Genomic DNA, 26039 nt, shown 5'->3' with positions numbered 1-26039 from the left:
CCCCTCCTCCCCCCAGCGTCTCCTTGAACCATCCAGCTGTGCAGCCTCTTATCAACGAGGCCTTGTGTCCCTCGCGCTCTCTCAGTCTCGGTGCCCGTCTATCTTTGTCGTCATCTCCCTCTGTGTCGTTATCCTCCTCCTCCTCATCATCATCTCTGTCTCTGCTCGTCTTCCTCTCTGAGTGCTGTGTGTCCAGTCTTTCACCGGGTCCAAACGACCACCCTTGGAGTGACACCACGAACACGATGCCACCTCCCTCCCCCAACCTGAATGGACTGACACACAGATGGCCTGAAGGACATTTACTCCAGTTCATGTGTGGGGCTTCGGGCTTCGGGCTTCGGGCTTCGGGCTTCGGGCTTCGGGCTTCGGGCTTCGGGCTTCGGGCTTCGGGCTTCGGGGGGGCGTGCATGTCCGTGTACGTGTGAATAATACAGTTTTCGGTCTGAATCTTGCGGTCACAGTCATTGCACATGGCTTAAGAATTGATTCCTGATGTTTTAGGGCTACATCTGAAGCTTTATAGTCTGATTGAAGAAAGCGCTGGAACCCAGAACATGTTTTGTTTTCAGCTACATGAAACAGCTAAAACACCATGAAGGAACATTTTTTTGTCCCTAACTTCCATCAGTTCCAGATGGCCGGCACGGATTTCCCTAAACGAAACCTTTACGTGTGTGTGTGTGTGTGTGTGTGTGTGTGTGTGTGCGCGCAGCTGCTGTCATGAAAAGGCCATCACGATGTGGTTTTAAGGATGACGACGATGATGCCTGTGCTGACACGCACTCTGGACCGCAGAAGCAATGACATAGCAGAGTGTGGCTGAGACCGGGCTGAACCTTTAACTCCACTCTCTCACTCTCTCTCTCTCCGGTGAGGTGACGTCCAGACCGACACTCAAAGTTCAAAGTTCATCCAGTCATAAAGAGAAAGCCAAGAGTTCATTTTTAGAAGTGCGATCAAAGTCGACTAGTCGCTGATGGCGTCATTCATGTTTTTCTTGTCATAAATAAAATCACAGGAGGAGGGAAATGCTTTGCAGCAATCTGTATTCACTGACAGACGCTCATGCACAGGAATGAGTCCACAGAACAGCAGGGATATAAACAACAAGCTGTAAATCAGTTGTTTCTTTTTGGTAACATACACTCCTATGAGTGCAAAAGAAACTAGAAAATGCATTTCCTGAAGGAAATACGTGTGAATGCTGAAAGCCATTGCACAAAGAGTGCAAGTGGTGATGCGACATGCAAAGACATGACAGAGGCAGGAATCAAACCCATGACCTTATGGTCAGGAAACCTTTACTCTGCCACTAGGCCACAGAGAGCACACAGTCTCATAAGTGTACTGTGCTAAATCAAAGCTGTTTGAATGCTCGCTGAAGGTATTTTGAACTTTTTACAAATTTAATGGCCTGTGCTTGGCGTGTGCTTTCAGCATTCACACTAAATACTGTAGCCTACTGTCCGTTAAACAATAGGGAGGAAAACGACACCATCCTAGTCCTGCTCAGTCACAGTTTTAATTTTTTTCCTGGTTGGTTGTTGTTGGTTGTTGTTGTGCGCGACATAAAGCTGCCTACATGATTTTTTAAATTTTGTTTAACTGCCTTTTTTTGTTTTGTTTAACTGCCTGCTTATTCAGCTGCGGTGGTGTGCAAGTGTTTTTTTTTCAATGAAAAGCGGTGCGCTAGAAAATGGACTTGCACTTATAGCGCTTTTCTAGTCTGTAGGACTGCTCAAAGCGCTTTACACCGTGTGTCACATTCACCTTTTCACACACAGTGCTGGAAATCTACTCATTCACACACATTCTCACACCTAATGCAAGTGTGGGTTCAGTGTCTGGACCAAGGACACTTAGACACTTAGACTTGTGGTTAGTGAACTACTCGCTCTACCTCCTGAGCCAGTCTATAAAGTCAATATATAGTAATATAGTCAATAAAACTGATTATTATCAGCTGAGAACACTCCAATTTCTGCATCATTCCTCTCACACAACAACCTAAATTGGATTTTGTGTGAATAAAATCGACTTGATGCTTGAATTAAGAATTTCATAGTCGTGGTTTCACATTTAAAGTGTGACTGAAACATGAATCTGACAAGTGAAAAACTCATGTGTGCGTGCGTTTCATGAAGATTCAGAGGATTTTTAATTGGACCAAACTAAAACCAACGAGCCGAAGTGACAGTGACGCTCTCGGCCTGTGAGACTTTGAACTTGTCTGAACAACGGACGCCTCATTTCTGCACCAATCTGACTTCTGCCTTTTATTATTAGACACATAATTTGATGCTATTTCCTGAAACCAATCCTCCTCCATGCGATGAATTACTGGTTAATCATATGAAGCTTATAGGATACACACCACTCTTGAATCCATACGTCACACACATCTTCACTCCTAACAATGAGTAACTTTCTCTTTTGTTGTTCGGCTCAGTAAAGTGTGTGTTCTCCCTCCGGCTGCTGGCACTGAAGCTCATAAACCGCTGCAGTCGTCTGATAGTATTTTTCCTTCATGCCAATCGGTTGTGTGGGTCGAGTTGTTGGTGCTCAGTCTTCATCCAAAAAGAAAAAAAGATCAAAAAGTTTCTTTGGATGTTGGATCGTAACTAACTAAACTAACTACTTATTTAGAGTTGGTTCAGAGTGAGGTGCCATGTGAGGGGGAGCTGGTGTGAAGGTGCAGATGAGTGGGATACGAGCGCTGGTGAAGAGCCCTGTTTTCATGTGAACTCGGCAAAGGCAAGCCGCTTCATACCGGATTGGTTCTGAGCCCTTTCCCACAGACGAGACACAAGAATATCCATGATGCAATGCGTTGCTGCTGCTGCTGCTGTTGCTAAGTGGATGAGTGGGATCTTGGCTGGAGTTTCCAGACCTGACAACTGGTCCATCAAAACCATGGCAGTTTGAAATATCGCATTTTTAAGAGACACCTCAAAAGTATTTCTGGAGACATCTGTTTCCCAAACTTTCCCCCCCTCCCCGACAGTCTTATCATCAATTATGACGTCTGTTGCTGAAATAAGTATAAGTAATTTGGTGAAAATGACCTTTTTGCGCACAAGTGGAGCTGGAGCTCTTTAAGAGTTGGCCATGTTTGGCTCGTCAGAAGATCGTCGTCTCCCCGAAGGCAGAGCAGCGAGGCAGGATCTGATCTTTTCCATCCACCATCACTCATAGTCCTGACAGGCCAGTGAATTCCCCACACCCCTCCCAGCCTGCAGTTCAAAGCCTTACATTTGCCACCAGAGAGGAGGGGGTATGGGGGGGTAGGGGGGGTGTAATGGTGAACTTGGGGCCCACTGACAGAATTTACCCTCAAGATGTTTTCAGTTGGACGTCTTCTGAAGTGGGAAGACGTCTTCTGCTTCTGTTTTAGACTTCCTCCAGTCCACTGTGGGTATTTTATCTGGTGAGATCTTACTGCTCGTACTTTCACTGGCATTTTTTTTTTTTTGAAGATACTGGGAGGAAGCGGCGGAAGCACATATGGTACAAAACAACCCTCTCTTGTAGCTTGCATCAAAGACGTCTCAAATGTAGAACTTCGCCACAAGACTTCTAATTGAGATGCCTCGGCTTGTCGCTTCAGTGTGAAAAGGCTTTTCCCCCTTTTTGTTCATTTCTTTTTCTTTCTTGCATCAACTAATGATTGTTTTCAGTGTTGGACTGAAAATAGTAAGGCTGTGAAACGCTGAAATGCTTAATTGGCACCCAAGAACGTGCCTCCACAAGAGCTTTTGGTCAGATTGTTAAAACATCATCAAGCTATATTTACAAGGCAGGTTTTACAGCCTCCCTTTGAAAGTGTGACGATGTGGTGGTGGTGGGCAGGAGCGGTCAGATAGGCATCAAACGATCATTCGTGGCACGAGACTCGGCCTTTTGAAGGACCTTATCAAAGACTCACCCCCTTCGGTTTGTCTGGAGGCCTTCCAGGTTGGTTTTGGTTCATCTGAAACAATCTGATAATTAGTTTTGTTCATTGAGAAGATTCTTGGTGCCTTCAGGTGAAATGAGATGCATTTTCACAGCAGCACATCTGTAAACACCTGCTGGACCTTTGATCAACGCTATAGCCTTTGAAACTGGATGTAGACCGCGATCCGTAGTAGAGGTTTAAAGGCTTAACAGCTATTTCTTTGTGTGTTTACTGTAAGTACTACAGAAAACACCATTACAAGGGACATAAAGTATACTGCATATTACTTTTTTTTTGGTACATCTTTTCAAGAGTCGTCCATTTCTACAAACGTTCTTCCATCTTTTCCAATTCTTCAATTCTCCAATATCTCACAAACAACTTCCTGAAATGTCCTCCTTAAACGTTCTCTTAAACGACTCTTATGAATTATGGACCATAATTTCACACAAATGAGGAAGTGCTGACATTTTATATGATATTTTCTGCCCATAATTTAGCGCCATAACTCTGCACCATTGTGCCTGTTGCTAACATTTTGTTTGCATACTGAACTGCTGATACTCATCTCTGAAGCCTCAGCTTGAAATCGTGGTCACAGTTGCTGATTGTTTGTGCTGCCGGGGTTGAAACTGCGACTCGTGCGTCCACGTTTACGCTTCATACAGTATGTACGAGGCTCTCAACCACGAGACAGTCGCTCTAGTCTTGGTGTCACAGCCTGTGTAACCTCACAACCTGGTATGGTTTACCGTGTTTGCTTTGTTGACAGGAAACAGGAAGTTGCTTGTTTACATCTCGGTCTGTTTTTACTGCTGATGCACCTGCAGCTCCCGACCTTTGCTGTAGGTATCGGTATCAGGTTATTATTAGTCAGCACACATTCAAACCGTATGAATGTTTTCTGTCAGTTTTCTGTCTAAGTCTAAATTCAGGTCAGATCAAAGAAAACAAGCAAGTAATTAGATGCAAACCATCATGAACGCTGCCGTTGGTTTAGACTCAGCTCGCATTTGGTACGATGTGACGCTGCAGCGGGAGCGCCTTCGATACGTTATAAAAAGATTGCCTCCAAATCTGCAAGATCAGGCAGAAACTATTCCACAAAGGGCCGGTGTGGCTGCAGGTTTTCTGCAGGATTTGACTCATTTAATCAGACAGTTGATTGGTCGAACTGTGTCCTCTTGGTTGGTTGGAACAAAAACCTGCAGCCACACCGGCCCTGTGAGGAGGAATGGTTTTTCCCATGCCTGTTATAGATACTACATTGCTCACGATGCATTAGTAGCATCTTAAAGGGATAGTTCAACATTTTGGCAAATTTGCCCATTGCCATAATCCCTATAGTCATAGCAGTAGGTTTGTTACCTTTAATTGTCGGTGCAAGCTATTTTTAGAACGGCGGAGCAGAGCCGCGAGCTGCTCAGAGCTACGCTATGGAGGCTAATGGGATTTCTTGGTTTCCCTCATCAGACTCATCAAATACACAATCCAACAACTCCAAAACGCTCTGGTGGACAAGTTGTGACCTGCACATTCACCACGCTATGAGATAATAACAGAACGTTACGAGAAGGCAACGCGCATCAGCTGTTTTGCGTGAATTTACCTCTAAAACAACTCTGTCTGGTAACGTTCTGTTATTATCTCATATCTCATAGCCTCCGTAGTGTAGCTCTGAGCAGCTTGCGGCTCTGCTCCGCTATTCTAAAAATTTGCCAAAAATGTTGAACTATCCCTTTAATGCCAATATTTGAAGCTTGATGGGTAACTCAAGGAAATCAACAGGGTCATGCTGTTCCTTTTCAGAATAAAACACTCCATCATGACTAATTTGACCTTTTTACATGTAAAAATCAATAGTAATAAGACGTTTGGTTCGTCCTCAGCTATAGATTGATCTTCTTCCTGTTGGTCAACCACTCCCCAACAATTATGTGATATGGGGTTTTGACAGCTCAACCACCTGTCCGGTTTGTGCCCTGAGAAACCAGCACAGCATGACAGCTGAGAAGTTTCTCCTCACTCGCCCTCATTTTTTTTCCTTTTTTCCCTCGCTCGGCTCACAACACTCAAACTATATTAGTTAGTTTTAGGCCCGGCAGGAGGGCATCGTATGACTGCTTCTCCATTGAGCTTCCTTATTGTTTACCCAGTTCCCCTCGCAGTGAGCTACCTCTCTCTCTCTTTGTGCCCCTGTCCCTTTTTTTTTTTTTTTTTTTGCCCACACAGGCCTGCAGAGGAAGAGCCCTCCAGCTAATTCGAGACTTGCCAGTGGAATTTCACTGTGACAAAGGGAGCTATTCATGGCGGCAGGATGGTGAAAAGGCCGCGCTGGCAGCCGCGATAGCATTGCTCGGAGGAGTTAGCAAAATGAAGAGTCTTCACTTTGAAGCTCGCCTTGTTGCAAAGACGTAAAAAAAAAAAAAAAAGAGAGAGAAAAAAGAAAAAAAAAAAGCCTCGGCCGAGTGCAGCGCTGCCAGTTGCCCCCTCACTTTGCCTCTGCTTTGCCCTCTGCTGCCAGTGTAGGAGGGCAGATCTGAGCCGGCCCCTGTCACACACACACACACACACACACACACACACACACACACACACTGTCAGCAACAGGGGAGAAATTGTTGATTGTTGACCTCCCATCTCCTCAGTCAGTTGATCTAATGTCTGACCCATATTCTGCTCAATGCACTTTTCATTTCCACCCATGTCAAACGCTGCACAGACTCGATCCATCCCGGCGGTTTCACTATAAATCCCCAGCAAGCAGCTCACAGATCCCCTGTGTAAATGCACTGTGTGACCTCCGACCTCATCTATTAGCTAAATTAGTCATGTTTAGAGGCTCCTGCGCTTCTTTGCACTTCTATCCATTAAACCATCCATCCAGCTATCCTCCATTCCTTCACTCCTCCTCCTCCTCCTCCTCCTCCTCCTCCTCTCGTCCTCTCCACGGCGTTTCTACAGGAAAATCGATTCTCTATGTTCAGGCTGAGGGGAGTTCCCCTCATGTGGCATGTAGAGTGCAGCCTCTGCTCGTCTTTTTCCGGCACATATACACACACATGTCATGAATGATACAGTGGGAGGAGGCGATAATGATCAAATGCAATATAAATCACAGTATTAATACACGTCAGGATGTCGAGACTCTCTGGATTATCCCTCAGGAAACGAGAATGTGAAAGTTCAATTTTTGTTTTGGGAAAAGCAGCTCAACAATAAATGAAATTTTCAGACAAAGGAGAGGATTTTCTTTTGGTGGAAAATCTAGAATCAATTGAAACATTGGATAAAAGCTTTTATAAAGCTTAAAGCCACAACATGTCAAAATCTAATGAATTAAATATCTGAGAAATTAAGATTCACTTCCTGTCTTGTGGTTTTCTATAGCATGAAGAGTTTAAAGCTCCAGACAAAAGAGCTTCAGTTTAGTCAGTAAAATATGTATCATTGTGTTTTAACACAGGACTCAGACACTCCCCAGTTTCATACACATCCACATATAGAAAAACAGGACAAACACACATGCACACAGGCTCCGGTGGGAGCGTAGAGACATTAGCAGCTTCCTCTTTCCCATCCCGTCTCAAAACACTTTACAGTTTTAGGTGCTTTCCTTTCCTTTCCTCTTCTTCCCCTTTCTCACTTTCGCAGATTTCCAGTTTAGTGGATACCGTCTCATTAAATCTGTTTTTTTCCCTCTGTGCCAAGCAGCTGTCTGTCGCGGCCTGCGCGTCGATTAATGCTTGTGGGCATCGGCGTCCATGTGGAATTTTTATGGAGACACGCAGTGTAATGAGTTGTAGCAGGGACGAATTTCCTGTAAAAGCTCAAGATACAGTTTGTCAGCGCCATGTCGTTTGCTAATATATTCATTATGAAGCTGTAATTACCCTAATAGACCCCACCAGAGAATAGACGTGTTGTGAGGTACGGGCTCCGATCTGCTTTTCATTCTGCGCTTAATAGAAACTGACAGGAACTGAAGTCAAAAAGTCGTATCGAAGCTGAACAACAAGCGACAGGTGACTCTCATTGATACAGAGCCAACTCTTTATACACTGCCTCCGTAAATGTAGCAAAGATTTTATCTTATATTTAAAAAAAAAAAAGAAGAAGAAAAGAAAATATTCAATATTCAGCCGCCCTGCTGTGAGTAATGTGGGCAACTAGACCACACTGGTGTTTAAGGGAATTGTTCCATGCTGAGAGGAAGATGAGGATATTTACACCACCGTCGTGTCTGTCATATAAAACTAGATAACTAAATGTTCTTGAATATTCACATCACCTATAGGGAAAATAAGAGTTGGGTGTGTGGATGAATTCTTTATTTAACTGTTTATTTCATGCTAAGCTAGGCTCATTACATCCAACTTCTGCATTTAAAGCAAAAAGTTGAATCAAATCTTCGATATTGCTGAACCTAGCTTAGCATAAGAGTGCTGCTGTGCTAGCTTCTTATCTGAGCCGGCCGGGTTGTAAACATCAAAGTGGGCAGAGGTCTGTAGCATGCATAATAATACGTCTACCTGATGTGAAGTCTGGAGTGGCAGCGCTGATATTAGAGCCAGTAATGTAATGTAATGTAATGCTAGCAGCAGGAGGCGGCTTCTGCACCAATTATAGCATGACTGTGACGCAGGCCCATAGATAAATGTTTTGGCTTTCATGTCTGCGAGGTAAACAAGCAGAGGCTCCTGAGGCCACGGTGAGAGAAGAGGAAGATGGAGAGGTAGAGGGGTGAAGAGTAAAGCAACAGACGAGTTGAAGGGATAGTTCAACATTTTGGCAAATTGGCCCATTGCCATAATCGCTATAGTCATAGCAGTAGGTTCGTTACCTTTAATTGTCGGTGCAAGCTGTTTTCAGAACGGCGGAGCAGAGCCGTGAGCTGCTCAGAGCTATGCTACGGAGGCTCATGGGATTTCTTGGTTTCTCTCATCAAACTCATCAAATACACAATCCAACAACTCCAAAACGCTCTGGTGGACAAGTTGTGACCTGCACATTCACCACGCTATGAGATAATAACAGAACGTTACCAGACAGAGTTGTTTTAGAGGAAAATGCAGAGACTGCTTGCTGAAAAACTGTCCCTGAAGGCAACGCGCATCAGTGGTTTTGCATTAATTTACCTCTAAAACAACTGTTGGATTGTGTATTTGATGAGTTTGATGAAACCCCATCAGCCTCCGTAGCGTAGCTCTGAGCAGCTCACGGCTCTGCTCCGCCGTTCTAAAAATAGCTTGCACCGACAATTAAAGGTAACGAACCTACTGCTATGACTATAGGGATTATGGCAATGGGCCAATTTGACAAAATGTTGAACTATCCCTTTAAGGAAGGAGCGAAAAAAAATAAAGTCTCCAGGAGAGGAAAGGATGAAGGAGGAATCAGGGTTGGAGGAAGGGAAGGGGAGGCTGGGTGTGTGTGTGTGTGTGTGTCCCCGCTGGCTTTTGTACTGTATGGCCCTGTTTGTTTTCTATATGCTGTTTCCCTCCCTACCCTCCTCCCTGTGTCTCAGCTGCTCGCCCACCCTAACAATCCTCTTTTTATTTCTTCCAGGGCGGAGGAGAAGAGGAGGAGGAGGAGGAGGACCACACAACGCAGGAGGCCTGGGGAAATCATTAACCACACACAAACTCATGCAACATGACTGGTAGGTTAAGTTCTGCCCCGGCTGCCCATGTGTTCAGCGCCTGTACGCTTATTAGTATTATTATGATGTGTGCGGACGTAGCGCAGACTCGGCCGCTTCGGAGTCGCTGCTGTTTGTGTAACGATTCGTTATCTTTATCTGCTCTTCTGTCTTCGTTCTCTAACTGTGTGCGATATCTTCATGTGTTTACACATTTTACATTACATTTGTCTAGTTTACAACCAGGAGGCCCGAGTGACTCCCGCTGTTGAGTTGCCACAGGTTTCAGAGCGGTGTTGTGTTGTGTTGTGTGATCCAGCGTGATCTGAAATTATATTCAGGAAGTTTTGAAGTTTGATTTGCACATGAAACGTTGTCGATCACAGCCCAGCAGCTGTCGCCGTTTCAATTAAAAGACAAGTTTGTTTTTTTTACCTTGTGCTCACAGCAAGTTTAATCTTCTGTGTTTTTATCGACTCCTCTTTGCCCTCTGTTTTGCCTGTCAGGCTTCTGTTTTTCATATTTTGTCGAGCCTTTATTGTAGAGTTAACAGAACGATGTGCAGCGACAATAACAGCCCCCCTGAGGCCGGGCGGCTTGGACTTAACAGTGTCACAATTTCTGTTCAGCACTTCAAAAAAAAAAAAGAAAGAAAGAATAGAAACAGCAATAAGTTGTAATGTGGAAAATGACAAACAGTGAGCAGCAGCTGGTGAACATGGTGCAGCAGGTCGCAGCTAAACAGCCAGATGCTTCAGTCATGAGTCGATAGAGACCAGGAAGAGAAAAAAAAAACGGCTTCACATGAAAGTTAATGTAGCTGCGGCTGTTTCCTGGCTCTTTGTCCTATCAGCTGGAAAGGTGATGATACGGCAGCTTTTTTTATTTTCTTTTTAATCACAACTCGTTTCCTGTCGCTTTACTGTGGTTAGATATGTGAGCGCAGTTTTATCTCCGTCTCACTTCTCTATTAATGACACCGAGTGTAAACACTTGTCTCTCACTGACACAGACATGAAAGCTGCTCCTTTGTTTGACTTACAATGGCTATACTATCTCACTTACAACAACGTGCATAAGCTGCAATCTGCAAGTTAATATTATTTAATGCATATAATGAACACGTGCAGCATCATTCACATTTTTGTTTCTTATTTTTCTTTTTTAAGACTCTAGTGCCTCAGTGCAGCAGAATATAAATAAGACCGCATAGCATGTGAAGCATAATATAAAGCATATTCTATCAAATGCATATGGAGTCATATGTTCTGTCTGAAGAATGAGTGTCTCCAGCTTTAACTCACCATGAAACGCATTTCAATAAAGATGCGACTGTGGAGAGCAGATACACAGATATCATTGTGCTGCAGTACAGTAGTACGTCCAATTGAATAAATATAATACCATAGAAAAAGACAAAAAAAAAATCAAAGTACAGAGACCAGGAAGTGCCAAATATGGCACCGCGACTGGAAACACGCTGTTTTGTGGACCATTGATGCTGAAGAATAAGAAGGACACTGATGTGTTTTGACATGTTTTGTACACTGCTGTGTGTAATCTGGACTCTCTCTACTGTAGCTGAATGTGTGTTCACATTAATACTGGATCAAAGCCCGTATATTAATGTCAGCTGCTGCGGCTCGGCCAAAAAGGGAAATAATAAATCTTGCATTACAAGTCTTTGACACTGCATCACAGTGAAGACTTGTGTAGCTTGAAGTTACATAATGAAACACAGCAGCATTATTAAGTGAGTGCACAGAGTGATTGATTACTGTTGGGGGGTTTTTCTTTGACTGTCGTCGTCTTTATTCGGCAGACGGTCGAGAGGTCGCAGCTCGTTTTTTAAAAATGAGACAGTGATTATTATTTTTTTTATTTTTTTTTATTCTGAGGGAGTATATATCATGTTTTTTTCATCCACTACAGCTCTTTCTGATTCATTTAGTGCAGACGTAGCATCACATCTATAATATATAGTGGTCGTGATGCGTTTAAGGACTTCTCCTGCATCCTTGTGTATTGTGAGGTATTTTAATGGCTATTGAAGACAGCACTGGAGAAGTAAGAGGTTTTTCTCTGAGACAGGAAATTGAAATAATCATGTGATTGTTGGAAAGATGGAGCCATATGCCTCCTTTCTCCCTCTTCCTCGCCTCTTCCTCCTTCTCCTCCTCCTCCTCCTCTCCATGCACAGCTGGAGAGAATAGGGAAGTGCATAATTGAGGTTTAATCCTGCTCTAAGTCCCTGCAGCATTAGGGAAGCAGCAGCAGCAGCAGAGGCAGAGGCAGATAATGCATAGCAGCTCGGGCAGAGTGGGACGGAATAACCCCCAGAGTTGTTTGGACAGATGTTTGGTGAGGACGGCTTTAATAGTGGAGAGCTGGCGGCCGACCGGAGGGGACCGGTGTCAGTCACAGGCTGAACCAGACACAGGTGATATTAAACTGGAGCTCATGTAAATGATGCTGCTGCTGCTGCTGCTGCTGCTGCTGCTGCTGCTGCTGCTTCCACCACAAGAGGCAAATCCTGTATAATTCATCAGTGAAGGGTTCAGTGAGTCTCGCCGTCAATCTCCATATCAACATCCCTGATGTTCCCTCCTTGTCTGTTGCCACGGTAATCAATGCCATATTTATATACAGTATGCAATGCACATCAGGTTTGGGTTCGGTGTCCTAAGACGCCCTGAACACCAATTATAAATATTTAGCTGTGTCGCTGATGCTCAGTGACCCTAACCCTATAGATAGATAGATAGATAGATAGATAGATAGATAGATAGATAGATAGATACTTTATTTATCCCAAGGGAAATTCAGTTTCTCAGTTGTGCGATTTTTGAAAATGTTGTAGTAAATACCAACACACACTGTGTGAAAACGACCCTGACTGTCCTGTCTATTGACAGCTGTCAATAAAGATTAATTACAAAGCTCACATGCCAGTTTGTTTATTAGCAACATGCTAACCAAGCAGAAGAAGGCTGCTTTGTTGATTGCAGCGGTAGGCTACTGTGCGACAACAACAAAAAAAACGTGTCACTTTGCTTCTCATCGTGCACGCGGCGGTTCCTCCACACACAGAGAGTAAAAAAACACAAACAAACAAAAAAAAGGAGGAAAGAAACGTTGAACAGACATTCATGTTGTTGCCACAGCTCAACCAATCTCGCCTCCATATTTTCGTTCCACCGACGCGAGAGAAGGGAAGTGGGGCCGAGCGTCGGCAGGTCGTGCGTCTCAAAAATCGGGTCAAAAACGGACTAAAATCGTACAGCGTATACCTGGCTAAACCCTTTTCTCTTGTTTTTTACACCTGAAGCTTTACACATATGTAATGTGTAAAAAAAAAAAGAAAAAATCAGACTCCATCATGTGGTTCAAGTGTAAAAAGTCACATAAGCAGAAAACCTACACAGTAATCATCCCTGATTTAAATTACAGTGTGATATAAACTTTACATTACATTTCTTCCACTTGGACTCTGGATTGCTTCTAACAGCCGTGCAGCTCTCTCTCTCTCTCTCTCTCTCTCTCTCTCTCTCTCTCCCTCTCTCCCTCTCTCTCTCCCTGGTCTCAGGCTCCAGCTGTTTCCTCTTCAACCACTTTCAAGCTTTTCAATCACAGCGTGTCCCCACTGGACATTATCTCCACACGCTCAGGTTAGACCCACCGAGCCCACCGAGCCCCCGCCACAACACGTGTGATTTCTCCACAGAGCTGAGGAAGAGGAGGAGGGGGAGAGGGAGAGGGGGAAGAGGAGGGCGGGGGGCGAATTGGAAGAAAATTGTGGAATCGAGCAGTGGGGATATTTTAGAAGGTGTGTTTATCCCCAGGAAGTGAGTGTTTCAGAGCGGGGCGGTGGGGGCTGGAGGGAGGGCTCAGACATTAGAATCACACTTTAAAGTTCAGGGGTTGTTGTGTGCTCGCGTGCGTGCGTGTGTGTTCATGTGAACGTGTGCCGTTTAGTGCCTGTGTGCGTCGTTAAGCAGGAGCCAGGCGGGGTGTTAGGGGGGGGGGCACCGGGGTGGGGGCGAGGGTGGGGGTGGGAGTGGGGGGTCGGTCTCCCATCACTGGGCTACAGGCAAGCATTCTTAACACCTCATAAATATCACCTGGTGCTATAGGAGCGCTGCTGACATAGCTGCTGCACACACACACACACACACACACACACACATGCACATTTTGCCATGCCATGTGTACACATACATATGTACATATACATCTAGCCTATATATAGTATGTTTAATTGCACACATGCAGTAGAGTCGGGGCTGGGAGTCGGTCGTGTCAGCAGCAGCAGTGAAATTGGAAAGATCAGGTGATGTATGATGTGACTGTGGCGCAGCACAGCGCCGCCGCTTATTGAAAATGATTTCTGTTTGAACAGAGAAGGAGAAAGAAAGAAGAGAAACTAAAAATAAGACAACCTGCCTTTGTGTCTGAGTTGCACTGACAAAAAGCCTCCTGTGTGTTGTTGTTGTTGCTGTTGTTACTGTACAGTATGTTTGTGGCTGGATGTTCTCCTCCCTCTACAGGTGCTGCGGAGGAAGAACATCTGGTCGCACTCGTCTTTTTCTTCTCTATCCGGGTTAGACAGCGCGCTGCAGCGACGTGGTTCCACTTTAATGGAAAATCTAATCACAGCTTTTTTAATTTTTTAATTTGATTTACTTCTTATTCGTTTTCTTTTAGTAACACACACATATGCACCAACTGGGCACAAGAAATACAGCATAACAGGAGGATTTGGGCATCAAGTAAGACAGCAGAGTCAATATTTGCATATCAGACGTAAAAAAACATAAAGATCCTGCTTGGTAATAGGAAAAAACATTGTCTATTAAAGGGTTTGACCTTATCTTTGCCATCTATATGAAGTCAGGTCTTACAATTGATACTAACGGCACTACTTTTTTCACTAACGACGAGTAATCAAAAAGTTACTGTTTTCCCCCGTTACTCGCCGTTACTCCACTGAAGAAGTCCTGTCACAAAATAATACACCCGATAGAGTGTAGCTAGCTACATTATATTCACATTTTTGTTCAGTCCATCAACTAGTTGGAAAAAAGCCGTTTATCTGGAACTAACCAACTTACTCAGTATCCCTCTACACTGGCAGGCTTCGCGCGGAGGGATACTGAGTGAGTTGGTTAGTTCCAGATAAGCGGCAGGTTAGGGATTCCAAGAAATTTGACATATTTGAGCATTTTATAAAAAAGTAATGGAATTGTTACTTTTCCTGCTGATTAGTTACTTTTATAATGTAGTAATTCAGATACTAACTCAGTTACTAGTAACTAGTAACCATAACTGCACATAGCTGAGGGTAGCCATTCTGACCAGTTTTCTGGTTCCTTAGTTTGAATGTAATTCTATATATTGTAACTTATATTAATCCACTCATTTATTGTTGGTTTGTCTTCCTTAAGTCAAAATCTTATTGTTTTTATGACGCATTCAGAGACGTGTGTTGTTGAACTGACCCGTCTGATCATGTCCGGCCGGTGTTTACACACAGATCTTAATTAACACACTGCCGCTGATGTTAATGAGTTTTAAGATAAAACCGACACAAAGGAAAAGCCGTCGCTGACAAAATGAGCGACACACAGCGAACGCCCCCAAACTTGGACGACATTGTGCATAAAATAATTCACCGCCCGGCCTCCGTGTGTGTGTGTGTGTGTGTGTGTGGAGTTAATCTTGGCACAGACTGGTCCAACCCAGTGAATTAATCTGCCACACAGGAGCCCAAGTAAAACTAATCCCTCCTCCTGTGTCTCATCACAATCCACCGACTTCTCCGTTAGTGCTCAACTGTCCAAACCACGTCTCAAGTCTTGACACTATGCAAAGCAGCAGAACCTTTTATTTTTTCTCCTCACACTGAATATTATACAGTGGATTTTCTTATTATGCCTGTTATGACAGTCTGTCAGCTCACACTGCTGTGACACTGAGCCAGCTGGAGACGTTTCCAAAAAGCAGTGGCTGAGCTACAGACCTGGTGTTTCAGCAGGAATGAACTCTCTTCAGCTTAATTGTAATTATTTTATTTCCTAGAGATGTTTGTAATAACTGTAATGTGATATTTGTTGGGGTATTTTTTTTTCAGCCATTAAATCAAATAACTCTCTGATTCATTCCTGCCACCACTTTGGGTGGTGCAGTTTTCTGTAAACACCGCCCTGGGGCTCTCAAGAGGAGAAAAACATATTTTCCACTTGGGTTTAAAAAGAAAAAGAAAAAAAAAATCATCAGCCTCCTTTGCTCGGGAGGAAATGACACTTAATCTCTTTGTGCGTTCTCGTTTTCCTATCCGCTAAAAAGCTGGATGTATTGTCACAGACAATGAAGCAAATTACCCAAATAACCCCGACAAATGGAGAAGCAAATCGCTGGTGTAACTGCAGCGAGGAGACATGCAATTACTGGTGAGGGGCATTAGGGCGCTTTATCTCCGCCTCTGTGCACCCAGTGAACCCATAGATCCTCTATAGGCTTGTGTACTTCTGTGTATCTTTCCTGTCTTTTTTTTATATTATTTTTTTTAGTTTATTGTTTTTCCTTTTACAAACATGGGGTGTTTTCTGTCACAATATTACAGCAAAGTAATTAACCAATCAAGTACAGTGAGTACATCTTGATATAGAAAAGAAACTTAAACAAAAGAAGGGCGTTTCAGGGAAATGTACATTTTCCATTGCTTCCAGATGTCATTGAATTCAGATTGCTGGAGCCTCATTGAAAAAGCGATTCTTTCCATTACATACACATGGTAAATAATATCATACAGTAGCATTCATCTATAGATGGGATGTCTGGCTTGAGCCACTTCTTTGTAATTGCTTTTCTAGCAGCTAGACTTGAGTGTACAAGCCCAAAAAGACGTTCGTCCCAGTTAGTTCCAAATATAGTTACTAGTTCTGAATAAACCTTGCGCCAGAAAATATTTATTGTATCTTTACTGTCTTAATGTACATGTACTCTACATATCCACACTGTGTCGGGCTCTTTGTGTCTTTATGACCCAAGGGACAGATTCTACTTTGACTTCAGTTCAGGCCCGGTAAATATTTCCTCAGGTGAGCTGAATACCTTCTCAGAGAGCGGCCACACTGTGCACCTGCTCTGTCTTCTTAATCCAGGGAAATTAGTGATGACTGATGTGCACACTCAGCACATCTCTCCCTCTCTCTCTCACACACACACACACACACACACACACACACTCAGAGTTGACTTTAATTACCATGAGGCTGGTTCAGTGGAATCTGTTTTTTCGGAGGCGTTTGACAGGTAAGCTCAGTTGAAGGTAAAATCCGTCTTCTGCCCGAGGCGTCATGGGAACAGGAGAGCGTTTCTTCCAATTTACCTCACCTCTGTTTACACACAGACTTGACTTTCCTCACCATCGAATTCTGCAGGTGGCTATACTGTAGATGCGTTTTAGGACCAGTAGTCGTTGCAGGGAGTTTTGGCGTCGGCGCTCACTCCCCAAACCCCCCCCCATCCCCTCCCCTCGTCACGCTCGCTCACCACAGACGTGTTGAGAGGACAGCACACAGTGTTGCTGCCACTTCTTCTTTTTCACATGACTGTGCAGAACACACACATGCCTGTGAAGGTTTGCACAGTAACGGCAAGCAGAAGCCACCAAGTCACTGCAGATTACACACACACACACACACAGATGCAGGTTAGAATAAACACACACAAAAGAATCAACTGTTTTTTTATATACTTTATTGCAGGTCAGTATTGCACAAGTTGTTGATTCATGTTTCATCACACATCTTTTTAGCCATTGTATGCAATTTGTAGTGAGAAACATAAAAGAAATGAAAAAGTTCATGGTAACAGAAAAAAGAAAAAGAAATAAATACAAATTAAAAAAGGAATAAAAATAATAATAATAAAGGGGAAAAAAGAAGGGTGGGACAAGAATCAACTGTTTTGATCAACTTCTGCATAGTCTGATGAATTTTTTTAACGTTTTTAACCAAGAAATCAACAGAAAATCTGTAAAAACAGTTGCGTTATATACATATTATGACTCCAGCTATTAGGACTGTTATCGTTGGTTAATTTTCTGAAACCAAAACCAAAAAACGAACAAAGAAAAAAATCAGCACATTCTCACATCGCGGCTGAAAACTGCAATTATTCATCATTTTTCCTTGATTAATGACTCAGACAGTTTCAGTGATTCAGTCATTTTCCAACCAGTGAGAGGTCACAGGATGATTAATGAGGTAAATAAGAAAGACATATTACTTTTTCTGAATTCTCTCCCTCTTTCTCTCTCTCTCTTTTTTTTCTTTCTTGTGAAATACTGGAAAGTTTCACGTGTTTGCGGGCTCTAAAAAAAAATTTACGCTTCGGTCGATCGCCTCTGTTTACACAACTCTCACAACACATCATAACTCATTTGAAGGCAATAAGAAGGCAATAAGTTTGGGAACCATCACAGTGAGTGACGTTAAACCAAAGCTGAGGTTCCACACACACACGCACACGCACACACACACACACACAAACAGTTAAAAATACAAAGTCAAACCCTGCCAACAGTAACAATAACACAAAGGCTGAAGCTCAGACTCACATGGGTTGGCAGGCAGCTCTCCTGAGAAACCCCATGTAAACAGAGGCAGGCGGGGGGGCTAATGGCCGACAGCAGAGGCTCAGAGGGTGTGTGTGTGTGTGTGTGTGTGTGTGTGTTTGAAGCGTGACTCCTCTGGGCCTGCAGCGAGGCAGATTCACTCACACTAGAGATGTCACGATTACTTGTGTTCACAATTAATCGTGGTATTAAACGCCACAATTAAAGCAGAAGTAAGCGATCCGGTCGTTTTGGCTAACTTCTTGTCAGCAGATGGAGTTAGCAGTCCTCGCCCTCGTCCCTACGTCACCACATTCACGCGCATCCCTTGGCTGCACACACAGAGAGGACCGCCCCTTTATGCCGTTCTCTCTCCTCATTGGATAAAGGTTGTAGGATACAAGGAAAGTTTTCTCCTCGGCTTACAGCAGAGCAGAGTGACTGACAGACCCGTGTTTCAGACCAAACACTCTATGTAAGTGATTGCTGTCGGAAGATATAACTATTTAAGACTTATATTAACACAAACATTCCGCTTACTTCTGCTTTAATTGATCGTAAAGATTCATAAATACTGTCACTTTCCGAAAAAGATTGTATGAACCATATCGGCAGATGTGGCGCCAAAGTAAAGGAAAATGCACAGATACTGGTCCATTTATCTAACGTAACGCTGAATTGGTAGAAATTTAAATGTTAGAGTGTCAAAATGATTAAAATGAACTTTTAATGACTTAAATATTTCAAACACTTCCCCCGGGGGATTAATAACTGGTCCTATGTTAAGAGTTTAGTAATGTAATTATATTTTTGACTATATTTGATTTTACACATTCATAGTGTTGTGAAATGTATTGATGCATAATAATCGTGATAATTGTAAAACCGTGATTATTTCTCTGACAATAATCATACCAAGAAAATCTATAATTGTGACATCCCTAACACACACACACACACACACACACTGAAAGCCCGTCTCCTTCAGAGAATGATCAGCTGAGCTAACTAGCTGTCTGATGCCATCCTGTCCACAGCTCATTGATCATCAGCCCCTCGCCCCCCCTGCCCCTCCTCCCACCGCCACTGCTGCACCAGGGGGCTATTTGCCAGCGGCTCAGAGGGGAATGGTTTCCTGGCAAACAGCAGCAGCGAGCCCGGGGCCGGGGGGGCCGGGGGGGCCGTGGGGGGATAGAGTGTGTTCTGTGTGGCCGGTGTGACTGAAGTGAGCAATGTTTAAGCTTAACGAGAGATCGCATACATTAGCACAGAAAATATACAGCGCTGACCCGACCGCCGCACTCCCGAGCTGCTGCCGCCGCCGCCGTTTCTGAGTGAGTGTGGTTATTTGCAGCTGTCAAACACAAGTGAGGCCCTATTTTGTGGTGGTTGAAGACCAGACTCATTCATTTGATTTGTATTTGAGGATGTCAAACCCCCCCACACCCCCCCTCACCTCGCTGCCCCGTGACGTTCAGTTGCTTTTTTGGGGGGAGTCTTTCTTCTTGGCCTTTCTATTCCCAGACCTGGTTAGCATTAATGAGCTGTTATGTTAGCCACTTGCAGCGGAGCTTCGACCGCACCTCTCCGCTCCGAGGCGTCGTGTGCAGCCGGAGCTGAAGGCCCCATATTTCATGGGGGCAGCGCTGGCTGTTTCCTGCCCCCGCCCCGGCTGCTGGAATCTGGGCAAAAAAGGCAGCGTCACTCAGGAGTTTTGCACTATTTCATCCTCCAACATTAAAGGATAACGCCAGAGTTATTTTATATTATTTATACTCAATAAATCTCTGCAGAAAGAACCAGAACCAACCATCAAAGTCCACTTACCAAACTCCCGGCGGTACACTTACCTCCAGCCTCCATTTGATGGGGACTACTTTTAGCTGTGGATTAATACACATTAGCTTCTACTATAGTGAGTGTTTTTCCAGCAGCAGGACGGTCGGTGTTTGTTTTCAGAGTAATGAACATGCGCGTAGCTCCCTGGTGAGTTCTTTTAAGGAGATTTTGGTCAACAGCAGTAGAACAAGACGTATCGGGTTTGCTCTGGGTTTCTTTTGGGTTCTGGTCTCGTGTCATCGATGGATGGAAAAATTTCAGAAAACTATGCAGCATCTCTGCAACTGCACCTCAGCATGCCTGAGGTGCAAAGCACGCTGGTCTCTGCCACTAATTGGACAACAATTTGTCTGCCATAATTGCAAACAGATTACAGCGCGTCTCCTCCCCCGCTGCAGCTTCCTGCCTGCACGTATCACTAAAAACCGAGGAGGCTTTGTGTTGTTTTTTTTTGTTTGTTTTTTTTGCATCAGCATATGTTCAGCGCTGTGCGAGGATTTGCTGCCTGCCAGGATCCTCGCTGATAATTTATCGTGCGTTAATAATTGTTTGTTTTGTTTTTTGCTTTTGCATATGAAATCCCTCTGAGGTCAGAGGCCCCGGCTCTCGTCAGGAAATTTCACTCTTTGAGCGCATTGACATCAGATAATGAACTAGAACAATTAAGCCTCCCTCTCCCTCTCTCTCTCTCTCTCTCTCTTCCTCTCTTTCATGCTCTGGCTCACTCGCTCTCCTGCTGCAGCAGTGTCAAGTGTAATGACTCGTCCACATCCTCTCTCTCTCTCTGCTTATCTTTTGGCTCGTCTCACTCCTCCTCACATGCCTCCTCCCGTCATCTCGCTCGCTTCACAGCCAGAGACACAGAGATGCTGTTCAGCAGCAGCAGCAGCAGCAGCTCCTTCTTATTAGGAGCACCAGACTTGGAGAGCGCCCAGAGAAGTGCCTGTTTGTATTGTGTGTGTGTGTGTGTGTGTGTGTGTGTTTGCAGCCTGTTAAATGTGCTTATGTGCAACTGTTTTTAGTACTGTGTGTGTGTGTGTGTTCCCTCTATAATTTACAATCCCCCCTGGACTTGAAATGTGACAGAATGTAAATATTCACACACTGTATTTTATCCCCAAAATGGCATCTGCATATTCAGGAACAAATATTGTGTGTCTAAAAAAAAAAAACAGCATAAAGAAATCCTTGTTGCGCTGCCAAATCATGTCGCAGTTCTTCCTCCCGTGCGTATATATAGGCCTACACTATTTCATCTATGTGTCTCGGCCACCGCTGATGACATCACAGCCCGTAGAGGGCGGGGTCTTTCGCCGATCAAACGACCACATACGAACACACACACACACACGGCCGCCTGGCCACTGTCCCGTCCGCCAGCTCGTAAATGTCATCAGGAGGAACGCGGGGATGTGGCGGCTTCGGGACAGAAACATGGTGCGAGGACTTTTATCCGGCACAGTGGGATACAGTGGGAGGTAGAGCAGCTTCAGTCCTTATATAAGTTTAGCCTGAGTCTGGTTTCTTTAACTGGCAGCTGGGGCCTGGTCTGCTGGTGACAGGCCTGCGTCTGGCCAGTGCCGACGTGACGGGTGCGTTCAAGTGTGAAACTGGGATTTAACGCTGAGAAACGTCTTTTTTTTTTTTTTTCCCTCCTACATGGTAAAGTTGTAACACGTCAGGACTCTCTGACTGTTTCATTATTAAGTCCAGACTTTGAAATTAATGAAAACAAAAGAAGTTTTTGGCAAAAGAAATCATGAAAACACAATCAAACACCAGTTGCTTTAAAGGTCCAGTGTGTAATATTTGTTTATTGAGCAAATCTGAATATACTACCCATGAATATATTTGTATAAGTGTATAATCCCTAAAGAAATAAAATGTGTTTGGTTTTCTTAGCCTTATATATGTTGTACGGCAACCCGAATGGAAAATCCAGCCAGCCAGAGAGCACATTTCAAGAGTTTTGCGTTCATAAATAATTCAATAAAGAAGAAGGAGAAGGAAACAGCAGACGTATCGTAAAATGGTTTAGATCTTCACCTCATCGCTCCATGCTCCTGAAATACTCCCAGTCGTTCCAGTCATGTTAAACAAGTTTTTTTTTTTGTCCTCGGGGGGCCACCGTCACTTTACCGACGGCAGCAAGTGAGCGCTGCAACTGCACGCTAGGCTTCACGGTTTTCCCCCCTTTTTACACACTGGACCTTTAACATTTCCTGACAGGTTGCAAGCTACAAGCTAACAATGCTAAGTCCTGCAGAACTTGAGAAAAAGTGAAATGTGAAATGAGATAAAGAATCTTTTTTTTTTTAAGTTTTAGAGGAAAACTAAAGCGATAAAGTAGATTTTAAGATCCTTTATGTGTGTCACCATCAACTGTTACAGTGGTGGATGGAGGGTTAGCATGAAACAAACTGTCTTTACACCTCTCTGGTGGAGTGCAGGACATAAATACTGAGTTTACAGTGGAGTTTATTGAAAAGTCTGTTTCCACCTGCAGCTAAAACACACACACAACAAAAAAAAAAAATCAGATTTCCCGCTGTAGAAATAGTTTGGAGCTTCTAGGTTTTTGTCAGTAACAGGGAGAGTTGAGACAGACTCGTAGCTCCAGACTGATTAGCGCTCTGCGGCGGCCGTCGTCTCCAGCAGCGCTGTCGGAGCTTAACGGCACAGTCACATAGAAACCAAATACCTAATGATGTGGATTATTAGAGCCCACCCACAGCATGAGCCAGGACCACTGTCTTATCTGTTTGATCAGATAATTACCACTATTATGCACACACACACACTGACACACACTACCCAAGAGACTGGTTTAATGCAGAGAGCCGCTGGGCTTTGGGCTCCCCCCTCTCTCTCCCTCTCTTTCTTCTATTTCTTCTCTCACCGTCCCTCATCCTCTGCTTTATTCCTGGCCTCAGCCTTGGCAGCTTGTGACTTATAGAAATAAAACAAGGTCTGGAAACTATAAAAGAGAAAGAAAAAAAAAAAGGATAAGTGGCCTTGAGACTAAATTTAAATTTATATCAGTCTGCAACATGGCGCTCCAGACGATGGTCTCTGGCAGCGAGCTGCGCCGTGCGTTTAACGTTGAGGGCGAAATATGAAATGTAAGGTTGTTAATGTGCAGGAACTGTCCGCTCTACAGCAACATGATTTAAGTCCTGCAGACTGGAGATCTGAGCTCTGACTCTGTGTGGTTCAGTATAATTTGATTGCATGTGAGGGACTCTGGTCCAGACTGAAATATTTCTGCAGCTCTTGGACGGAGCGCCGTAAAGATTTGCACGGACGTTCATAGATAACACACTGATTCTCTACAAATGTTCACCGTTGCTAAGCGATGTTGCTGCATGTTTTTGCTTAACGCATTTTCCTCTAGTGACGCTAATAGTTTCACTTTTTTCCAGTTGCGGTTTACAGTTTTCACTTTTCATTCTTGCCAACATTTGAATTTATATAATATTTTGATTTATATCCAAACACCTGCAGACCAGGTGCAGCCTATGTAGAGTTCAGAGCTAACATACCAAACTAAGATGATATTCTTTACTGCTCAACATCAGAGTGCTAGCATGCTGATATTAGCATCTAGCTTCTATAAAAACACTAATTACTCCTCCCTGACCACCGCCTCCCCTTCCCTCCTCTTCTTTAATTTGCTTCTTTATGTTTTCCCATCACATCTGCCCTCTCTTTCTCTCTCTTTGTCTTTTTTCCCATCTTCCCATCATCTCTCCTTCATTTCTCCTCTGAAGGAACGAGACACGTTTCCTCTCTGTTAATTGCCGTAATCGATGGCCGCCTTTCCCGCCACCGTGTTCGCCTTAGTGCTGTTTTCTGCTGCACTACATGTCTACCACCTTAACCACCACCACCCCTCCACCCCTCCACCCCTCCCTCCCCCTCTCTGCTCCCTCCCTCTGCTGGGAAAAGACGAGGCTCATTACCTGGCAGCCGGGGCCTGGAGTCCTGCTCAGTGCATTACAGCCTTAAACCTTAACCTATATCAAGTAACTCTAATGCACAAAGACAACAAACAACCTGGACCATTAGCAGCTTCTGGCTATTGTATTCTTTACCATGGGAAGTGAGAATATTACAGCAAAGTGTCCCCGGTGCCAAGAAATACATCTAATACCTTTTTTATAATCTTTTATGGCTCTGGCTATGAATTTCCTCGGAGCAGGTTGATTTATTTTCTATGAGGTTCATTCACTTTTGTTGAGTTTAAACTCCAGCGTTTATGTTTTTTTCTTTCTTTTTGCTGCTTTAGGGGTCGTCGCTGAGCTGGAAATCCCCTCTCTGTGCGTTAAACATGTGTGCACTCCTCACTGCACTTTTTTTTTTTTTTTTTTTACATTTCTATAATTTAATTCTAAACCCTTATAAAAAAAAATAAAAATAAAACCGACAAACCTAAAACCGCACGGTGAGGTTTTCTAATTTTAGCAGATCATTAGAAAATATTTATTTTGCCTTCTCCTCCTTTTGACTGTCATTCAATCTCATGTCCACAGTCATGCATCGGTGGCTGTGCGGTGTGCAGATGGAAAGCTCTTATAGGTGGTCTGAGATGAAGTTCCCACTATGGGATAAGTGTGTGGTTTAACGGGCGGTGCTCTCGGAAAACCCACAGAAAGAAAATGAAAAAAAAAAAAAAACCTGCCTTGGCCCCGGAGGAGGGAGCTGAGTTGAAAAGGCCTGAGCTGCTGCCGGAGGAGCCGTCGTACATCACTGGGCGGCTGTCACCTCGCCTCACCTTATAAACTACTTCACTAAGAGCTTATCAATGAAACAGTAGTGGCATAAACACAGTGTGTGTGTGTGTGGATGGGTGTGTTTTGACACAGCCAGTCACTCTTGGCAGCTGTCCTCTGCAGGTCTGACGCTGCCTAATGCGCTGACTCTAGCACAAGTGTGTTGGTATGTGTGTGTGTGTGTGTGTGTGTGTGTTTTCTTAACGTCTACACAGAGATGTTTGCGTGTGTGATGCAAACCTCTAATTGCCCCGTCAGAAAGGCCGGGAGCCGGTGCCAGCAGCAGCAGCAGCAGCAGCAGCAGCCTGGGTAAGCAGCACTTCAGTCAGAGAGCCAGTGAGTGAGTGAGTGGGTGTGTCGGGGGTATGTACCGCTCGTAGCCAATCGGCTGGCGGCTCCTGTCGTCAGGAAGTTGTGGTTTTGAACACGTGTTACTGCGGCAACAAAAGGAACTGAGAGGATAACGCACGGCGGGGTCGAGACGGAGCCGTTTGGAGTGGATTTTTGTTTTTAAACTGCTCTTTAATTACACACACACACACACAGTGACATGATATGAGGCAGAGAGTTTTACAAGAGTTTGTCGTAATTACAGAGTTTCCACCGAGCTGATGCAGACACACACACACACACACACAGAGACACACACACACACGGATAGAAAGAAAAGCTGATCCAACAAAAGTAATCTCACCTTTCACAGCCGAGCATTGAGTGTGACTCTGCTAATGTTCTCCTCACACACTCCTCCACTGTCACCCAATGCACTGGCGCAGCGTCAAGGCGTTTTCCACTCGGTTATCCTGAGAGAAGATTGAATGACACGAGCCATTATCCCCCTCCCTCCTCCCCCCTCCTCCTGCACCCAAGTAGCTGCACAATGATGCTTTTGCGTGGCGACGGGAACAGAAAGACGACAAAAGAATTATAAAACAGCAGCAAAGTGATGTAGTGTACAGGTGATGGGAGATTGAGTTTCAGTGAAATCTCAGTAAAAAAAAAAAAAAAATGAGTGAAATATGTCTTCAGTCCCTCGGGGGGAGAAATAGACACCGCTGTGCACCGCCATGGTACGACCGAGTATTAGGGCCACATTGAGAAAAAAAAACAAAAAAAAAAGTCATAAATTTAGGCGAATAAAGTAGTAAATTTACAAGAATAAAGTCGTACATTTCATGCGAAAAAAAAAGTCATAACATTACGAGAATAAAGTCGTAAATTTACGAG

General features: G+C 44.1%; 1 protein-coding gene across 2 annotated transcripts in view; it reads left to right on the top strand.

The window, feature by feature from the left end:
- Positions 1-26039, top strand: part of thrab (thyroid hormone receptor alpha b) — a 152457-nt gene that overhangs the window by 57499 nt on the left and 68919 nt on the right. For both annotated transcript variants that reach the window (XM_085762205.1, XM_085762206.1), the window contains exon 3: positions 9509-9602. The gene's annotated coding sequence lies outside the window, so the exon portion shown is untranslated. The remainder of the gene's footprint in view (positions 1-9508; positions 9603-26039) is intronic.

Source organism: Trachurus japonicus, chromosome 19, assembly GCF_045865225.1.
Source record: "Trachurus japonicus isolate A0001 chromosome 19, Traja_1.0".
Lineage (NCBI taxonomy): Eukaryota > Metazoa > Chordata > Actinopteri > Carangiformes > Carangidae > Trachurus > Trachurus japonicus.
The sequence above is the reverse complement of the archived record's forward strand: the minus strand, read 5'-3'. Positions and strand labels throughout refer to the sequence as shown.